This window comes from Pongo abelii, chromosome 6 (assembly GCF_028885655.2).
Source record: "Pongo abelii isolate AG06213 chromosome 6, NHGRI_mPonAbe1-v2.0_pri, whole genome shotgun sequence".
Lineage (NCBI taxonomy): Eukaryota > Metazoa > Chordata > Mammalia > Primates > Hominidae > Pongo > Pongo abelii.
The window spans coordinates 85,642,164-85,664,402 of NC_071991.2; the positions used below are offsets into that span (position 1 = coordinate 85,642,164).

Consider the following 22,239-nt stretch of genomic DNA (forward strand, 5'->3'; position numbering starts at 1 on the left):
CTGAGACAACCAGAAAGCAATGTGAAGGAAAAGGAAGGATGAATTCCCTACTCAATCCTTATACTAAAATAAATTTCAGGTAATTAAAACATGTAAATATAAAAGATGAAACTATAGGTAAATATTTTTCTCGTATTAGAATGGTGAAAACTTTTATAAACATACCCCGAAACCAGAAACCATAATAGGATGATTCTCTAAAAATGAAAAAAAAAATCTATGCATAAAAACATATACATACTTAAAAGATGGAAAACTGGAAAAACATTATTCACTATATATATGAAAATATAAATATATATATATGAAAGGCAAAGATTACTGTCCCTAGCAATACAATCAGCTCTTAAAAACAAGGAAACATATATATGTGCAGTAGATACATGGGTGGGTAGATGGATAAATGAATGGATGGATGGATAGACGGACAGACAGGTAAGTTTTAAAGAACCGAAAACATGGTGTGATGGTTTTAAAATACGTACCCAAACTCTTTGATATGCCTCACTTCAAAAGGCAGATCTTAATTCCCTTCCCCTTTAGTATGGGCTGCAATAGGAAACTGCTGAAGTTGTCTACCTATATGGAGGGTGGAGAGGTAGGAACAGACTGGACAGGACACTAGAGGAAGTGACACTTCTCTGAGTATATCTTTTTCAATAGTTTGACCTTTTGAAACATGTTACTGCTATTGACATTCAAAAAATAAAGTTAAACCCACAAGGATGGGGAAGAAGGAATAAAACTGAAAGTAAACAAACAAATCCAAATTGTATTTCAAATGTGTAATACAGCCCCACTGCCATGAAGAAGAAGGATAACTGTGAAGTGATGGATATGTTACCTGGTTTTACCGTAGTAATCATTTCTCATTATCTATATGTTTATAAAAACTTCATGTTGTACACATTAAATATATACAATAAAAGAACAACTTATGGAAGTTTATGAACACAGTATTCTTGATTGGAGGACATTCTTGGTCAAAATGGGAAGAGAACTATAAATAACTCTAAACTCTTTTTATTAGGTTTGATTTTGTAGTGCTACAGCACAACAATTCTGAAAGTACTTTAGATATACTATAGATTTTAGCAAACAAGTAAATATATTGAAGTCTTTGCGAGTTAGGGTTCTTACCATGGGAGAAATAAAAAACCTCTACAGGGATGGATTTCAAATTCAGGTTATAAGTGGACACAGTTTAAAAATATGTATGTGCACATGCATGTGCATATATACATATATATACATGTGAATGTATATATGAATGCACATATATACACACACGTATACATTTTCTAGCTCTATCTGCTCAAAGGCCCTAAAAGCAGATTCCCAGTACCAATGAACACATCTACCCAGAATTTGGTCTTTTGCGGTTTTTTTGGAGACAGAGTCTCGCTCTGTCACCCAGGCTGGAGTGCAATATCACAATCTTGACTCACTGCAACCTCTGCCTCCCAGATTCAAGCAATTCTCCTGCCTCGGCCTCCCGAGTAGCCAGGATTACAGGCATGTGCCACCATGCCCAGCTAATGTTTGTATTTTTAGTAGAGATGGGGTTTCACCATGTTGGCCAGGCTGGTCTCAAACTCCTGACCTCAGGTGATCCGCCCACCTTGGCCTCCCAAAGTGCTGGGATTACAGGCGTGAGCCACTGTGCCCAGCCCAGAATTTGGTTTCTAATAGCATTCCCCATGCAGAGGAATCAGGGTCCATGGGGAAATGCTGAAGCACAAAGGCATAAAATAAAAGCCTGTAAAATCTAGTTATGTCACAAAGTAGGAAGGTGCTAAAATAGTTGGGCATATCACAAAGACATAGGAACCAACTTGAAGAGGCTCCTATTTGCCCATTCAGATAATCTGAGCACCAAAATTATCTTTAAAAACAGTAATTAATTATAAGCCATTGCAGGAAAACGGGAATCTGTAAGTTCACACCAGAAATAAATGAATAAAGAAAGAAAGAACATATAGGGGATCTTGTACGTGAGAAGGCCAAGGGTCAATTTGGAGGGAAATGTCATCATTTTGTAACCACCACAGTAAAGACAAATCGATGAATGCTAACTCTAGGGGAAATATTTTAATGAGGAGCAAGGTAACTGTATGGAATTAAAATGTCTCCCCACAGATTGCCCACAGTAGCAAGGGGAAAAAATAGCATAAAGAAATCGACTAACACCTTGACTAGATGACCAAAATTAGCATCAAAACTGAGAAGCAGATGGACGCCATGTGCCTCCAGATGTGAAACCCTGAAGGCACAATATCAGTTACGTAACTTTCCCTCTGGGAACATATAACCTAAAACTAAACAAGAGGAAACATTACATAAACATGAGGGACATTCCATTTTTTAAAAAGACCTATATTTTTAAATGTCAATTCATAAATATAGAAGAAGGCTGAAGAACTATGCCAAATTAAAGGAGACTAAAAAGATATGACAAGTAAATGTAATGCATGATTCTACACTTGGTTCTGCACTGAGGTGAACAGAAGCCACAAAAGGTGGTATTGGGTTAACTGACAGAATTGGAAAACAAACCATATAAAAGATAATAAGTATTGTATCTGAGGTTGATAACTTCAGATATGCTGAATAGGTATAAATATACTGAAGGTGATAACTGCACTGCATAATGTAAGTGGATATCTTTATCCCTAAGAAATATATACTATCTTATATGCAACTTACTTTCAAATAGTTCAAAAAAGAGACTATATGTCTACCTATCTATGTACACACACATTAGACTGACAGATGATTGACTGATAAAAAATAACAAAGCTAGTGGTAAAGGATATTTTAGTATTCTCTGCATTCTTCTTACAGGTTTTCAAGTTTAAATTATTTCCAAAGAAAAAGTTTTAAAATGTACTTAGCTTACTTCTACACAAACAGGTCAAGTCTTTTTTTAGATATTTATACATTTTCCCTTAAAGATTTTTCTAGGTTATTACTGTTTACTGGATACGTTCTTACTAGATAGTGAAAAGGTAAACTTTAATATTCAGGACCTCTAACTAGGTAATTGAAAATAACAAAGTAATGAGGCTCAAATACATCCTCAGTGCATAAACAGATACAGGTAATTAATGCAGATACAGGTAAAGGATGTAAAGTAATACTCCACCACTATTAATACAGTGGATACCACTAGTAAATGGACAAAGCAAAAATGTTACTTAAAATGGTGAATCATAAAAATAAATTACAAAATACGCCTTAAAATTTTCAGTTAACTTAATTCTTATAAATGGACATTCACTCAAGTATCTTTTGAAGTGCAGTGAAGAATTTTTCTTTGAAGATGGTCCAGGAATTGAGCTTTTTTTTTTCCAGATTAACCATAACCAAAGCATTATCTACAAATTCCAGTATCAGGTTTCATAAGGGGAGGATTTCAAGACTCTAGGGCTGAAGCCTTCTAAATCTGTGCAGTCTTTAGAGTTGTCTCTCCTACATTTGAGTCAATAAAAAAGTTTAGTAACATACCTGTATCCTATTTTTAGTGCAATTACCTTATTTTTTCATAGAAACAGCCACATTCTTTTTTATGCACTTATATTTTATCAGTTAATTGTTATATTATTACAAACACAAGTATAATGGGCATAAACATTCAGCTTGACAGTGCAAGTAGCAGTGCATAGGCATCCCAGAGAGCAGGTGAGCACCACCAGTCAGTATGCTCTCAGACAGAATGTAAAGGACCCGTTCATCCCATGAGTCTGTTAAATGGAGGTCAGTTACAGTGTCTAGAAGACACCGAAATGGAGTCACCTCCACCAAGTCTGTCATGGAAACATTTGTCTCAAACAAGTGAACTAAGCACTTCCTGAACAGCTCTCAGTTTGCCAAAAGTACACAGGGATTAAAGTGACATTTGATCAAGTTTACAGGCAACCTCAGTTAAGAGCCTCCCTGTTTTCCAATAGACCAACAATACGGGAAAGCAAAAACATCTGGTGCCAGGCGATATATAATAGTTTGAAACGTGTGTCCCAAGTAGTTAAGTCTAAATTAAAGTATTTCATAAAAAACAGAAATATGCACATCAAAAGGGAATAACAGAACATAAGAGGAGAATTAAAACTCTGGTCTTGATGCACTCTTGTAAAATAAATCAAAGTATCCCTATTTTCAAATACATATATACTCCACAATGTACTGTCTCTTTACAGAATCCATTAAAAAAATACTTTAATTTTCCAACAGAGTTTTTGGAAAATGTGTACATAGCCATGTTCTAAAGTACATCCAGGTATGGCCAAAATCTGGCTTGCCCTACAAAGTTTCAAACCATTAAAAGTGAGTTCTTTCATTTTCTAATTTGTGATCACAATGTTGTTTCCATTAGGAAGGAACATGTCAATAAAATAATAATAGCTGGAGCTAACTTTTATGCACTGCCACTTCTTTTCCACTTTGAAAGACTCAAAGGAACAAAAGCGCCCAAACACTCCCGCAGCTGATCTGAATCGCTACATATTATGCATATCTGATACGTGATGACAACGAGACATGCAACTTAATTCACTGCCTTAAGTTACGAAGAGCCTGCAGAGGGAATCTGATTAATTCACCCAACAGATTTTTCCAACACAGTGTCTTTTAGAGCAAGACAAATAGAAACTCATTCTGTCTGACCTGAGGGCTCATCTGGCTTCTTTTACATCATGATTTTAAATTTATTATTCATGCTATATTTTATTTCTCCAATCAATGAAAAACTGGTGCTCTTCTATTCAAATTGTGTTATGAATGCAAAAATTTAATTATACCAAATAATATTTGAAGACCCAATATAACATTAAACTAAACTAAGTAACTTTAAATCAGATACTAGAAGCTATGTCTAATGATACAACAAAATTTAAATTCATCTCAAAGAGATTGTCAGTAAGTCTGAGGCAGATATAAAGTGATGTCCTTCTAATATCATTAGCTGAGCTAATATTTCACAATATAAAGAAACTCAGATCCTCCAAAACACTCCTATCTTACTGCAGACATTGTCTTATTTAGTCCTCAAACTACCATAAAGGTTTTACAGGGATATACATACAAACAAAAAATATATATAAACTAAATATATATATAAACAAAAATTCTATTTATATATAAACAAAAATGGAATACTATTATAACCCCTCTATACTTGATTACACATAATAATTTTTAATTACATCTAAAGCACCAGGAGAAAGATAATGAAGACAATAGTCTCCAGGAGCCACAACACATTTTCGAGTTGGAGACATCCATCCTCCATGCTCTGAGACAGTTTCTTCAATAGCCTATGTTTACTATAAATCTATATAGCAAAAGATCATTTTTAAAAATTCATTCTTAAAAATGACAGATTCAATGACTTATACAACAAATCATACAGCATAGCTGTACTATGCCAGCAAAAATTGATTGATTTGCTAAGAAAGTAAACTACTTTTGATTCAATAAAACTACTGGAGTCACTAAGAGCACTTCCAGCATATTGACAATTTGCAGAATATTTTAAGAGGTTAAAAAAATTATAGCAGTAGGCTCTCCATTTCTCTGTACTATTACTTGTAAGTCTCTTTTAAAATAAACTGCTTTGGGGACTGGTGCATCTAGAGGTTCTTGGAAGGAATATATGATAGACAACTTGACAAAATATAAATTTATTTGGTGAGGGATAATTTTCATTACAGCTTACTAAAGAGACAGTATATTACCTACACTAATAAGTCATTAATAATATTTTCAAACACACATAGAAATACTTCAGGTAAATTATTTAAAAACTTAAATAAGCTTTAAAGTATTTGTTTGTATATGCAACTCAGATTATTTTGTTAATTCAAGTTGCAATCAGTTAATACAGTTTAAGCCAATCACACAATATTATCTCTGAGCTAGATTGAAGAACTGTTCCTGCTGGGTAGAGTAGCTAACATCTGTAATCCTAGCATTTGAGAGGCAGATGCAGGAGGATTACTTGAGCCCAGGAATTTGACACCAGCGTGGGCAACATACCAAGACCTCATCTCTACAAAAAATGTTTAAAAATTAGCCGGGCATGGTGGCATGTGCCTGTAGTCCCAGCTACTTGGGGGGCTGAGGTGGGAGGATTGCTTGAACCTGGGAGACTCAGGCTGAAGTGAGATTTGTTTGTGCTACTACACTCCAGCCTAGGCAACAGAGTGAGACCCTGTCTCAAAACGAAAATAAAACAAAATTGTTTCCAACTCTCTTTGCAACTCTTCCTGATACGATTCCTTTGTAGGCTACTGATTTAAGGTGGATAATTATTCTCTTGTTCTTCTTATCTCAAATACAGAAGTATGTGAGCACCTTCTTAAGGAACTTTTTATGTCATGATTTGCATCCCCAGGACCTAGCAAATAATAGCTAGTGCTGATGAATGAATGAATGAATGAACAATGAACCAATTATGATTTCTGAGTTTACATGGTGATTACCCTACACTCTGCTCTTATGCAATCCTTCTTCATTAAATCTTCTATTTTTTTAAAAAAAATGAAAAGGTTATGTACCGAGGCTTCTCACAACATACCTGAATAACAAGTTACCCTTAACCTGAAGAGGCTAAAAAATGGCACATTTAAAAGAGGAATTCACCTCACCTTTCAGTTCATTTCAATAAACACTGATGATATAAAATGAATAAGCACAGACATCACCCTCAGGACATCCACAGTCTGGTGGGAGAGACGAACACAAACAAATCATAATACAGGTGGTAATTTTTTCCTCTGTTTCTTCTCCTCTAAAGCTTTGGGTCAGGTTTATTCTCTCATGTGCCAGCTGATGTGACTGGGAAGGGTCTCAGCAACCAAACACTTTGCCTTCATCCCAAGCATCAGCCAAGGGGGCCAGATAAAGCACTTCCACTCTCTCCCCCTCTGCTGTTCCCTCTGCTTAGTCTTGGAGAACCCACCAACCGCCCATCCTCCAATGCTGTGGCTTCATTTGAAATTCTGAGCATAAGCGGGCTTCCCTTAAAGCCCCTATGTTATATGCCTCTAACAGTACTGTTCCTCAACAAAGGCTGTGGCTTTGCTCCACTTGATTCTTACAATCAGCTAATAACCAAAGACCAGTTCTGCTCCTAATCATTCAAACTAAACAAATGTTTACACTCATCGCTGAGTCACAGTCTCTCTGGCCCAAATGTTGACTCTGCCAAAGAGGCAACTCAGTGGCCCAGCTCCTGTCAGCCACACAGCTGGCACCACTGGGCATCATCCTAACCCATTCCTGACAGCCTAAAGAAATGACGTGCCCTAGAGCAGGGCACTAAGGCATCAATTACAGAGACCTGACAATTGTAACACTTGCTCCCATTTCCCCTTTCCATTAAACAAAGGGATAAGATTTGTAAATGTCACTAAAATGGAAAAAATCAAGTCATTTTAGGCACTAAAACATCAACTTCAGAGAAGAGACGCTTAATTATAAATGCATCGGGCACAGCTGGTAGGCTTTCCTCCTCCTATTCACAAGGGGAAAAAAAAAAATAGCTTCCAGGAAAACATATTAAGTATTCTTCTCCATCACCTCCAAAAGGCAAAGTGATTTGGTGTTTTCTTCTTTTAGTGAATACACAAAAGAGGCCTCAGTAAAATCACTATCAGGTTAGATTTTAAGAACACAACTGAAACCAAGATTTTACAAACATCTCTCTATTTTCTTAAAATAAGCTGATTAACAGCCTGCAACACAATAAGAAAGTGAGAAAATTACTACAAGACTTTGGCAGCATAACTTTAAGGCACCTTTGTTTGGAAAAAGTAAAAATTAGTATGAAACTATTACAAGTAGCTCAAGTTTCACAGTAAGTTTTACAGGAACCAATAAATTTAGGAGGGAATTGGTAGGTAGGTGAATGTCAGAAAATTGTATTTCAGGATTTATCACTCTGATTGCTTAAACTAGACTACGAACCATGGAACTTACCAGTCTATATAGTACAATACTCTGTTAGTGGGTATTTGTCTAAGCACTTGTAATGACAAGTCGATCCAGGGAAGTCTTTTCTTATTTGCTTCCAAAATAAACAGTGATGTATCAAATTTTGAAGAACATCCTAAAATATCTGCTAAGATTTCAAAATGGCCTATGTCAAAGTTAACTATAACAGACATGGTAAACTTGCATACATCATTACTTCCCTTCATTCTTCAAGCTATCAGAAACTCCAAACACACACACAAAAACTTGATATACAACTGAATAAACATGTAGAAAGTATGGCAAGGCTAGTTTCTTTGGTTTTAGCTGTTGCCCTGCTCTTTCTTCTCTGAAGAGCCTTGAAACATCTGGGACTGAGCCGGGTATAGTGGCTCATGCCTGTAATCCCAGCATTTTGGCAGGCCAAGGCAGTAAGATCCCTTGAGCCCAGGAGTCCGAGATGAGCCTGGGCAACATAGTGAGACCCCATCTTTACCAAAAAATGAGCAAAACTAACCAAGTGTGGTGGTATCCACCTATAATCCCAGCTACTCCCAAGGCTGAGGTGGGAGGATCGCTTGAACCCAAAAGGTTGAGGCTGCAGTGAGCCGAGATCACACCACTGCACTCCAGCCTAGGTGACAGAGTGAGACCCTGACTCAAAAAAAAAAAAAAAAAATGAAACATCTAAGACTGGTCCTGGAGTTGCAGATGCCAACCATGACCCACCTCCTACTACCCACTCCTCCCTCACTCCACCCAAGCCCTCCCCAGCAACTTCCTCCTATAAGTGCACCAGGGTCTTTGCACTTGCTATTCCTTCTGCCAGGTACACTCTTCCCTTGACACCCTTACAGCTCCCTCACAGCCTTCTGGCCATTTTCCAAAGTGAGTTTCTCAGGGAGGCCCTTCCTGACAACTCCATCAAGAATGTAAAGCCTCCCTCAACACCTCCTATCTCCTTTTCCTGCTTTAATGTGTTCTCCTTAGCAACTATTACTATGTAACATACTATTTAGACTAAACATTTTGCTTACTATCTCCACTAAAATGCAACCCCTATGACAAATGAAAGCAGGGATTTGTGTCTGATTTGCTCATTACTGCATTTTCACTGCTTAAGAGATTACAGGCATATAGTATGTGCTCAATAAATATTTACTGAACAAATGAATGAATCTACATAATGACTATTCTTAAGATGGTCTCCCGACTGCCTTCTTGATGAACTGTAGTTTGCTAACCCCACCTTGAAGGCCCTTTGCCTAGTCAAACATTCTTAACGTGCCTCCATCCCTTCCTCTTCTATAATAGTTTTCTTCTTTCCTGCCTTGACTGTTTTAGGTCTTATTAAAACGGACTTTTATAAGCAATCTGAAATAACTTGTAAAAGTAAGCAAAATGTAAACAAATCAATAAGCAGAAGCAAGATTTTAGTTGCCATGAAAGGTTTTCTCTCAGTTTTGCATGTTTCTGCTACCCTTGAATCATATTACTGTAAGATCATGGAAAGGAGGCCAATACTTAACTCATTTAGAAAACAGCCCATTTGTATATCCGTTTGCATATATACAGAAAAGAGAACAAATTATTAATACATAGATGCATTAAATTGTTTCTATTTCTAAAGGAGATTCAAGAAGGTGGTGTTTTAAAGTTTTATAAAGTCTTATAGAGTTGGCTGGTTATTTAAAAGTCACAGAGCACATTCCATCCTATCAACTTTAAAATAGCCAAAGTTAACTGTTGATGATACTTTGCTAGCAATTACCAAATTTATATTTCAAGAAAAAAAGCTCTACATGATCTATGACAGCATTCATTTAGGAAAAAAAATCCTATATTCAGACCTTAAAAGCAAAGCATTCAAACAAATGAAAATACTTTTAAAAAGTTTGAAAGCAAAATAAAGGCCAGACTATAGCAGGTATAAGAAAGTGTTATAATATTGCTACAACAAATAAAACAGCAGTTGTGGCACAAAAATAAACATGCAGATAAATGAAAAATAATGCCTGGAGGAAGAAAAAAAAATCCCTACTATATAGGAAACGTTAAATGTATGGAAAAGAAAGGTTGAGTGGGCAAAATTCCAGGCTCTCTTATCCTCAAAACCATTCCCAACCCTAAGCCATCTCAGCACTAATGAGATCCAGGTTGTTGAGCCATACAAACTGGCCCTCTGTCTAAGAAAGAAACTATTCTCAATAAATGGGGCTACTGAAATTGACGATTTGGGGAAATTGACGATTTGGGGAAATATTTAGATCTTATTCTACACCATATGTCAAAATATTCCAGATGGACAGAGCTGAGCTCCACCTTCAGTTTGGGGTGTGGTGCTCCTGTCCAGGCAGGGAAGGAGAGGTGAGAAAAGTGCCTGTTTGGAGGCTGAGCCAGACTGGGTGTGCTGAGGTGGTGTCCTGGCCTGTCCCAGGAGGTCTGGAGTGGCCAGTTTGCAGGGGGAGGCAAGGGTGTCACTGTGGTTTCCACTTACCATTTTTTAAACTGCCTAGACCAAACTGTTTTGGAAAAAGATGCTTACACCAACCATAATTATGCATTTTATGGTATTTTTTAGCCCTCTGAGAAGGGAATCCTCCCTAAAACCTCTAAATCTAAAAATCTAAGTTTGTTTTGTTTCTACATTCCCGTTTCCAAATATAATCACGGAAGCAAATTAAGCACTGAGGTTAGTCTATAGCTCATTTCTCTTCTCACAATGAAGATATCTACATCTGCAGAAATTCATCTTTTAATACTCTTCTAGGGGAATTTGTGTTCCCACCTTCCCTAACTGATTGTCTTTAGCTATGGCTATCCTCTCTTGAGACTGATAAGATTTATTGAAGCGGAAACTTCTCATCTAAACTCTGACAATCCCAGCAAGTGGCTCCCAGCCGCCTCCACCAGTTAGAGGTTCAACAATACAGATTCTCCTTAATGATCCTACTCTAGTTGACTCCTATCCCAGTAATTAATACAGGGCTGTGCTTCAAAGGCTGCATTTTTTTTCTCGCTATAGATAACCATATTCTTAAAAATAGTGTTTTATCCTTAAAAGTAGCCCTCTCATTAAGACTCATTCAGAATTTCTGTGCAATTTGACGTCCCCTTCATTATGAACAATAGACTATCTCACTATAGAACTAGAGTCCAAGACAATTTAGTTAAGCTCCCAAACGTCAAACAGTGTTTCCATAATAATACATTGATCCCAATGCAATCAGCACAACTGAACACTCTACAAAAGCTGTAAGTGGTGTGTACATAACGAGTGATAAACAAGTTGTTAACTCAGCTTATTAGGTCCTTGATATCTATGAAAAATAAGTTTTAACCTTGATACAAGTCAGTGGATGTGAGAATACTTAAAAATGCATCAGTTGCAGTACTCCATTATCTTAATGGTACAATCAGCAGTAACTATGAAAGCAAAGTAAGGATGTGTTGCACAACAAATAAGGCACGAAATTATACTTTTGTGATTTATAAAACCATAGGTTTGTGATTATTCACTTACAAACTTTTCTTAGGGTAATGATGTGTGTTGGAATATTTATCATACTGAAGTCAAAAGACTCCTAGAAAAAATACTGTTAACAAGCACCATCTATTGTGTCTCTGGGCAATAGACTTAACCAATTTTAAATTGCTTAATAGACTTAATCAATTTTAAGCTGAGGTGGGAGGACTGCTTGAGCCCAGGGGGTTGAGGCTGCAGTGAGCCATGACTGTGCCACTGGGTGGGCTGTGATTGTGCCACTGCACTCCAGCCTGGGCAACAGAGGGAGGGAGGGAGGGAGGGAGGGAATGCAGGTTCCCATTCAGTTTTGAATGTGGCCACATCTGTGAAGTGATGCCTTTCCTGACTCTTCCAGGATGAAAGCATCACTCCCTCTTCTTTCCCCAATCTTTGGTACCCTTATAGAGGCACCTAACACACTGAAGTATATCCATATGTTTGTTTCCTCTACTACTGCTCCTCCCTGACCTTAAGAAATGCTGCCATAGAGCCCTACAGCTTGATGGGAGGAGTCCTATCTCTTAGGCATGGAAAGCTATTAAGAATGTGAGAACGACTGTCTTGGACTGTGTATGAGGAAACTAATTTAATAATTCCTTAGAATGGAACCAGTTGAAAAGTTCCAGCTCCACAAACTGAAGTGAAATCATTTTTTCTCCACTCCTTACTAGTAAATACACTATTCTATGTTAAAAGAAAAAAAAATCAACCAGCATTTAAATTATGGCAACCTAAAATGTATCCAGTATCTTAGAATAATTTCCCCACTGACCTATTCCTCTGTAATAGTAAAACATATACACAAATGTTTATAGCTACATTAGTCATAATAGCCGAAAGGTAAAAACAACTGAAATGCCCATCAACTAGATAAATGTATTTAAAAAATATGACCCAGGCGAGGTGGCTCAGACCTGTAATCCCAGCACTTTAGGAGGCTGAGGCGGGTGGATGACCCAGGAGTTCAAGGCCAACCTGGTGAACATAGTGAGACCCCATCTCTACAAAAATAAAAATAAAAAATTAGCCAGATGTTGTGGTGTACACCTGTAGTCCAAGCTACTCAGGACGCTGAGGAAAGAAGATCACTTGAGCCCGGGAGTTTGAGGGTGCAGTGAGCTATGATCACACCATGGCACTCCAGCCTAGGCAAGAAAGTGAGACCAAATTATTAAAAAAAAAAAAAACAAAAAAAAACACAGAAGAAGCACTGATGCATAGGCCATGAATAAACTTTGTAAATATTATGCTAAGTAAAAGAAGCCAGAGATGAAAATCACATATTGTAATTGTATGACTCCATGTGTTTTTTTAAAAAGGTCCAGACAGAAAAGCTATTAGTAGCTGCTCACAGCTGGAAGGCAAAGAGGGCACGTAAGCGGGTGACAGCTAAAGGACATAAGGATTATTTCTGAAATGATGAAAATGTTCTAAAACCGTGGTAATGGTTTTACAACCCTGTGAATATACTAAAAACTACTGAATTGTATACTTAAAATGGGTGAATTAGATGGCATATGAATTATATATCAATAAAGGTATTACCCAAGAAAAAGAATACAGTATCTTCATATTCTATATTCTCCTCTCTTAGCTTTACTCAGATTTCACCTCTGTCCAGTCACCTTTCCACATTAGCTCCAGGCAACTCCAAAAGTTACTCTTCCTGCTTCATTCGTCCCCCAAATAAATTACATTCACTACCGTGAAGATAACTGGCCAGAAACTCAATTCCTGAAGTTCTGGCAAATGGCTCCTAGACTCCAAATGGAGCAGAATAATTTGCAACTGGGCTTAAACACGGTTGTCTTTTTTAAGGCATCCTCAGTTTTAAACAGCAAACTTTTAGTGGGCTTATACCATCTTGATTTAGTTTCTGTTTTTACATATGCTGAAGGAACTGCTTATTTGTTATGCAAGTTTCATAAACACAACAGTCATAAAGTTCATTAGAAACAATTCCATTGAGCATCAGGAGAGAGATGAAGAAATGCCTAGTGGTGATATATAAGCTAAAGCGGAGGGCATTACCCTTTCTCCCACAATGCCACCAAATGCCCCCTATTGAGCCACCCCAAGTAACATATAAGATAAAAATACACGAGCTTGCTATCAAAATGAAACGTCAAGACAAGCCATCTTGACTGTCACACAGATTTCCCTTCTGTGCTGTCCTATATAAAGATTTTGAGTGCCACTGCAAAGGACCTAACATTGGCTTTGCCTTAGGGAAAAAAAATTTTCTTTCTTTTGTTTTGTTTTTTTCTTTCATTTGTTTACATCTTAACATTTTCTGAATTGCTTCTGATAACCTTATTCAAGCTATAGTGAACCTAAATAACCTTCTTATCAAGGTTGCAGAAGGGAGATGGTGGCTCAGTAATGAAGACCCAAAAAAAGAAAAAAAAAAAGTCATCTCCTGAGAGGAAGAATCTATGGCTTCTAAGGATTACTTGATCTCAAATTCAGTATGGTGGAAATCCTGAACGCTGGAAACAGGTGTGCTGACAATCTGCACGATGATCACAACTTCCTACCTGACTGAACAGACACAGAGTGCACCATCTGGGTGGGAAACGGGAGCCATCTAGCCATTCCAGGAGAGCCTGGGCACCAAACTTACAATGATGAAAACATCCAGCTGGCGACCTGCTAAACACAGAGCTCATCCACATAAAAACCTCCCCTATTCTTTATTTTTTTTCCTCAGCAATTTTACTGTAAAGCCCACCAGCTTTTGTTCTTAAGAAAGTTAATGCTGGAATGAGTTAAGACTTTGGGGGACTACTAAGAAGGGATGACTGTATTTTGAGATGTGAGAAGGATATGAGATTTGGGGAGGGCAAGGGTAGAATGATATGATTTGGATATCTGTCCCACCCGAATTTCATGTTGAAATTTAAGACTCAATGTTGGAGGCTGGGCCTGTGGGAGGAGGTCTTTGGGTCGTGGGGTGGATTCCTTATGTTTTGGTGCTGTCCTCATGACAGTGAGTTCTCACAGGATCTGGTTGTTTAAGGGTGCAACACCTCCCATCACTCTCTCTTGCTCCTGCTCTTGCCAAGTGTTGTGTCTGCTCCTGCTCCCACTTTGCCTTCTGCCATGAATAAAAGTTCCCTGAGGCCTCCCCAGAAGCCAAGGAGATGCTGGCAACATGCTCATACAGCCTGCAAAATCGTGAGCCAATTAAACCTCTTTTCTTTATAAATGACTCAGTCTCAGGTATTCCTTTATAGTAATGCAAGAATAGTCTAACACAAAGCCTCAAACAAGAGAAGGTATGAAATTGTAGAAAGACTCCACTAAGGATAAAGAAGTCAAGACTTTAGTTTCAGTCCTATGTGACTTTGGGCACATTCTTTAGCCTATCTGGGCTACAATACCTTCTCCATGAAATAAATTAGTTGAACTAAATGATCCCAAGTCTACAGAGTTAAGTCAACTTAAAGCACAATACCATACTGGAAACTCATTTGAAAATACACTGAATAAAATAAGGTTCTAAAAAACTTAATGCCACTTCCCAAATTATATAACCTGCTATACTTACTTCCTACAGCCTCTGCATAACTAGTATAAAAGTGCCATGGTATAGTCATACCAATGGTAGGGTGTAACAACACATCCAACTACTATAAAATAGTGAAAATAACTCCCACAGGCTACCGTGGAAAAATCAGTTTTGTTGTTTACAGAAAAACCAAGTAAATGCAAATTTATCTTTCAACTCCAAATCAGAATGTATCTTTTTTGAGGACTTTTTCCAGTTCCTTAAACCCTCCTCAATAGTTACCCACTCCTGCCTCTGTGCTGCCAATCTATTCTATATCAATTCTCGCATTTGTCATTTATTCATTTACTCATGTCTGTCTGTCTCACTTTTAGGTTGTCAAGTCCACAAAAGCAGAAAATATCTTCTTATATCTTGTGTTCTCAGTTCCAACCACTAGATCTGCATAACAGTCACAACTATTTCAGCTGCAAACCTAAAAAGGAATGTACAGGCTCATGTATCTGAAAGGTCCGGAAATAGTCTAAGCTTCAGGCACAGCTAGATCCAGCTGTTTAATTGATAGTTAAGAATCTGTCTCTCTCCATCTCTTGGTTCACGTTTCTTCATGTTGGTTTTATAAATAGACACCACTTTCTGGTGGTAAGGCAGCAATATTCCAGGCTACAGCAGTTTTCTTTCTCACTAATTTTAGGTATCTCTCTCATGACCCTTTTTGGGTCTGTGTACATCTCTGAAACAATCACTGTAGCTCCAGAGACACAATCCTCATTGGCCAAATCACTGCAATTTGCCCACTCCTTGAGCAAGGTCAGTCTGTAGACTAAACGGTGGGTGGGGAGTTTCACAAAGAGCAAACCAAGTCCCATTTCCAGAAAAATAGAGGGGGCACAGAAGGCAGAAACAGCAGATGTCCATTACAACTTGGTTGTTTGCTTAATTGAATGTAATTATGTTTGTAATAGAGACTTTGTCCTTTCATAGACTCTGATTGCACTACTACCTACTACGCAAACAGATTCTAATAAATTATGTCATGGTTAGTTAAGAATGGAGGAGGAGGAGCTGGGATGGCAGATGAGGTACACAAGTGGATGCAGGCAAAGAGAAAACAGCAATCTTTCTAGATCACCCTGAAAACTGAAGCTAAAATTCTACTTTTAAGTGTGTGAGGCCAGGCACAGTGGCTCATGCCTGTAATCCTAGGCATGGGAGGCCTTGGAGGCCAAGCAGCAAGGATCATTTGAGTCCGGTGTGGGCAACACAGTGAGACCTTATCTCTAATAAAAATTGTAAAAAAAAAAAAAAAAAAAAGCCAGGCACGGTGGCACGCGTCTGTGGTCCTAGCTACTCAGGAGTCTGAGGCATGAAGATTGCTTGGGCACAGAAGACCAAGGCTGCAGTAAGCCATGATCACACCATTGCACTCCAGCCTGGGCAACAGAACAAGGCCCCAGTTGAAAAAAAAAAAAAAAAAAAAAAAAAAAAGAATGTGACTCCTTCCTTACACCATATAAAAAAATTAACTCAAATAAAGACCTAAATGTAAGACCTAAAACTATAAAACTCTCAGAAGAAAATAAAGAGATAAATCTAACTGATCTCAGATTAGACAACAATTTAGATTAGACACCAAAAATACAAAAGAAAAAATAGACAAATTGGACATAATCAAAATTTAATACCTTTGTGCTTCAAAGTATAACATTAAGAAAATGAAAAGACAACTCAAAGAGAAATATTTGCAACTCATTTATCTGATATGGGACTAACAACCACAATCTATAAAGAATTTTCACAACTCAATAGTAAAAAGACAAATAACCTACTTAAAAACTAGGCAAGGATTTGAACAGACATTTCTCCAAAGAAGACATGCAAATAGCTAATACCCCAATGAAAAAGTGCTTAACATCATTAGTCAGTAGGAAAATGCAAATAAAAATCACAAAGACATGTCACTTCACATCCACTGAGATGGCCAAAATCAAACACACAACAGGTATTGGTAAGGATATGGAGAAACTGGAAACCTTGTAAGTTGCTGGTACAAATGTAACATGTTGCAATCACTTTGGAAAATGATTGTGCAGTTCCTCAGAAAGTTATACTTATAGTTACTATATGACCTACCAAACCCACTAAGAAAAATTAAAACATACATCAACATGAAAACTTGTATATGAATTTCCTAACAATATTATTAATAATAGCCAAAAAGTGGAAACAACCCAAATGTCCATCAACTAATGGGTCCCGATGGATAAACAAAATGTGATCTATCCCTACCATGGAATATAAAGCTATAAAAAGAAAGTACTGGCTGGGCACGGTGGCTCACGCCTGTAATCCCAGCACTTTGGGAGGCCGAGGTGGGCGGATCACAAGGTCAGGAGATTGAGACCATCAGGGCTAACACAGTGAAACCCCGTCCCCAATAAAAATACAAAAAATCAGCCGGGCGTGGTGGCGGGCGCTTATAGTCCCAGCTACTCAGGAGGTTGAGGCAGGAGAATGGTGTGAACCCGGGAGGCGGAGCTTGCAGTGAGCAGAGATCGCGCCACTGCACTCCAGCCTGCGTGACAGCGAGACTCCGTCTCAAAAAAAAAAAAAAAAAAATACTGATACATGCTACAACATGGATGAACTTTGAAAACATTAAACTAAATGAAAGAGGCCAGTAAAGAAAAACCACATAGTGTCCAGAAGAGACAAAACCCAAATGCAGAAACTACGTTAGTGGAGGGAGAAAAAAATGGGGAGTGACTGCTAATGAGTACAGGTAACTTTTAGGATAATAAAAATGTTATGGAATTAGTGGTGATGGCTGCACAACTTTGTGAATACACTAAAAGCCCAACTGTACATTAAAAGAATAAATTTCATGGTATATTATTTCTATCTCAATTTTTTAACTCGAATATGGGCTGGGTATTAGCCAAGGAATTGCTATAATTTGGTAGGAGCAAAAATACTATTGAGGTCATACCAGGCAATGTCCCCTTTTATAAAGATGTACAATGATGACTATAAGAGTGAAATGACATGAGTTCTTGGATATGCTTTAAAACAGTTCAGCATCACATGTACCCCAAAATTATGTACAACTATTATGTGCAACTATCATATATCAATCAAAAAGTAAATAAATAAATAAATAAAAATAAAATAGTTCAGCAAGAAAAAGTTAGATGATAAAGAATATGGCAAAACCTTGCTAAGGGTTGAATCTGGGTAATAGGCATATGCAGATTCACTGTCCTCTTCTCTCTACATTTGCATGTGTTTGAAAATTTTCAAATAAAAAATTGTTGAAAGAGATTGTGATACAAAATGTGCATTTCTTGTGTTTGGACTATGTGGCAATCAGGACAGCAATGGCTTTAATGACTCTCCACTGAAAATGAAGTAAATATTGAAATACTGAAACGATGTCATGGAATCCACTCAAAGAGGAACAAAACCTGTCTGGTGTTTCCATTACTTTCAGGACCTTCCTTCCTAAGATACCCCCTCTTCTTAACCAAAACCATGTTTTAAGGCAACATTTTCCCAAACTATGTTCCGTGAAACAACAGACATTTCTCAAGATATTGACAGATACCTTCAAACCAAAGTGTTCCACGGTCAAATAAATTTGAGAAGCACTGCATCAAAGTTAAAGTATTTGCTACACTAATTCTCAAAGCTGTTAATATGCCCACATGTGCACCAGGTCATCCAAAAAGGGCTATAGTATGTCTCATTTGGGAAACTGGTGTGAATCCACTTATTTCTACAGCATACCTACTTGTGAAGTCTTCATGGAAAGCCGCAGGGTCACAACCCTGGCAAAGAATCAGAATCACTTCCACAGCCTGATATAAATAAAATTTTTGTCTATTTTTTAACATTAACCCTGATCCAGAGTTTATGAAATACTGTCTTAAAGTTTTTGCTTAAGAAAAGATATCTGAGCTGGGCCTGGAAACAAAACAAGAAGTTAACCAAGCAACGTTGTATTCAAGGCAACAAGAATAGCAGGTACAGGGATGCAAACACAAAAGGTCCCATGAAGCACTTGGAAACCAAGAGTAACCACCTATTACTGGGCAATAGAAGTACATCAGAGGACAAGGGCTGGCAGAAGATGAGGCTGCAGGAGAAGGCAGGGACTAGGCAGGGAACTCTGCTGGGCTACTGAGTTGGATGTGAGAGCAGTGGAAAAGGCCACTGAAGGACTAAACAGAGTGCTATGGTCACACCTATAGTTCCTTTTGGTGTCCCAAAATAGATGTACATCCATCCCGAAGCATGATGATTTTATCGAGATAAGTCCTGTGTCTATATCAGAACTGATTTGCTAAATGAAGCAACTTCCCAGTCTACATTTGTAATTACTCAAACTTCAGCCAAGGTATAATTCACTTATGGAATACTACTACTCCTCTAACTATTGCTATTAGGGGCTGCAAATGCAGAAATTTTTAAATGTGTAGTTCTCCTGTATTACATACACTAGAAAACTCCTTTCCAAAATCTTCTTTTTCCCTGATGCCTGAATTTCTAGAAAGGAGAGAAGGCTTCAGGGATCTGCTACCACCTGAAAGAACCTCTCCTCATTACTTAAAAGCTACTCTATCATCATTTCTCCTATTGCACTTTCAATTAATAACCCGGACTGAAACTGAGGTTAAAAACTGTACCCTCACAGCCTCACTGGGGATTTGCTTTTTAATTGGTTTGTTTGTTATCCATCGCACTTTTTTCTTCCTGCTTTCTGCTAAACTCCTCAAGGGCAAAAAACAACTGTGTATCATTCACCACTATATTCACAGAAACCAGCACAGTACCTGCCATAGAGGGCAAAATAACTAAAGAATGAATGAGTGCTTTTTATTTTTTATATTTTTATTATTTATTTATTTATTTATTTATTTATTTATTTATTTATGAGACAGAGTCTCACTCTGTTGCCGGGCTGGAGTACAGTGGCACAATCTCAGCTCACTGCAACCTTCGCCTCCTGGGTTCAAGTAATTCTTCTGCCTCAGCCTCCTGAGTAGCTGGGACTACAGGCACCCGCCACTATGCCCTGCTAATTTTTTTAATTTATTTTTAGTAGAGACGGGATTTCACCATGTTGGCCAGGCTGCTCTTGAACTCCTGACCCAGTGATTCACCCGCCTCAGCCTCCCAAAGTGCTGAGATTACAGGTGTGAGCCACCTTGCCTGGCCGAATGAGTGCTTTTTAAATACTATTAGCAAAAACATGATTTTTTTTAATTTTATTATTATCATACTTTAAGTTTTAGGGTACATGTGCACAACGTGCGGGTTTGTTACATATGTATACATGTGCCATGTTGGTGTGCTGCACCCATTAACTCGTCATTTAGCATTAGGTATATCTCCTAATGCTATCCCTCTCCACTCCCTCCACCCCACAACAGGCCCCGCTGTGTGATGTTCCCCTTCCTGTGTCCATGTGTTCTCACTGTTCAATTCCCACCTATGAGTGAGAACATGCGGTGTTTTGTTTTTTGTCCTTGCGATAGTTTGCTGAGAATGATGGTTTCCATCTTCATCCATGTCCCTACAAAGGACATGAACTCATCATTTTTTATGGCTGCATAGTATTCCATGGTGTATATGTGCCACGTTTTCTTAATCCAGTCTATCGTTGTTGGACATTTAGGTTGGTTCCAAGTCTTTGCTATTGTGAATAGTGCCACAACAAACGTACGTGTGCATGCGTCTTTATAGCAGCATGATTTATAATCCTTTGGGTATATACCCAGTAATGGGATGGCTGGGTCAAATGGTATTTCTAGTTCTAGATCCCTGAGGAATCACCACACTGACTTCCACAATGGTTGAACAGCTTACAGTCCCACCAACAGTGTAAAAGTGTTCCTATTTCTCCACATCCTCTCCAGCACCTGTTGTTGCCTGACTTTTTAATGATTGCCATTCTAACTGGTGTGAGATGGTATCTCATTGTGGTTTTTATTTGCATTTCTCTGATGGCCAGTGATGATGAGCATTCTTTCATGTGTTTTTTGGCTGCATAAATGTCTTCTTTTGAGAAGTGTCTGTTCATATCCTTCGCCCACCTTTTGATGGGGTTGTTTTTTTCTTGTAAATTTGTTTGAGTTCATTGTAGATTCTGGATATTAGCCCTTTGTCAGATGAGCAGGTTGCAAAAATTTTCTCCCATTCTGTAGGTTGCCTGTTCACTCTGATGGTAGTTTCTTTTGCTGTGCAGAAGCTCTTTAGTTTAACTGCAAAAACATGATTTTTAAGCAACACTCAGAAAAAAAAAAAATTGGAAAGTTTTTAAGGAAAATGTAAAATACGTGAAAAGTGTAAAATTTAGTTACAGAAAATGTATTAGAAAATATTACTTCCAGATTTATAGTGTAATTAATTTTCACTGGAAACTCAGTATTTTTTGCAAAGCAATTTCTATTTTGCAAAGTAAAGGTACTATTAAAATGCAAACATTATCGAGGAGCTCTTGAACCATTAAAAGGAAGAAAAATCTGTTTTTGTTTTATTAAAACCAAAGGTGACTGAAGGTTGCAATGAATTTTGAGAGAGACACTAAATAGAAGAGTATGACCAAAATATTTAAGCAGAAATTTTGCTAATAACAATTCAGTGCGTGGGAATATTTCTAGTTTCTCACACTAGAAAAATGGAGACAAGAAAACAATGGTTTCTCCTCAGAGCTCAAAGGCGTAAACTACTAACAAACTGAAGGAGGGGAAGAACTGGAGAATGCAGGTTGTGAACACACTGGCAGGAGCCCCACTCTCCCTGCTCACTGTGATAGACTCATCCATTAACAACAGCAGTTCCTTACTAAGTACCTACGACACCCTCCGTATGAAAGACAGGGTGATCCAAAATAAATACATCTTAACGTTTTCCCAACCACTCAATTCTGAGAGAGAGTGTGAATATGTAATAAACAATTTTAAATAGTTCAAAGCAATACAAAGGAAGTGAAGTGTAATTTTTTATATGGAGAGAGATTTCCCAAAGTTGGTAAGAAAGAAGGGGGTGGCCTACATGGAGGTAACAGAACTCTACGTGTGTGTGTGTGTGTGTGTGTGTGTGTGTGTGTTCCCATCCTAGTTCCAATCACCCCAAAGTGTGTGTAGACATTCCACTCAATGCAAAAGGAACAACAACAAAAAAAACACTTGTGTGCTACAGCTAGGTTTCACATCCATTTCCCCTAGCC

The 22,239-nt window shown here is 37.8% G+C and overlaps 1 protein-coding gene across 6 annotated transcripts in view; it reads right to left on the reverse strand.

Moving 5' to 3' along the window:
- Positions 1–22,239, reverse strand: part of CDK14 (cyclin dependent kinase 14) — a 592,876-nt gene that overhangs the window by 507,791 nt on the left and 62,846 nt on the right. The window lies entirely within an intron of this gene.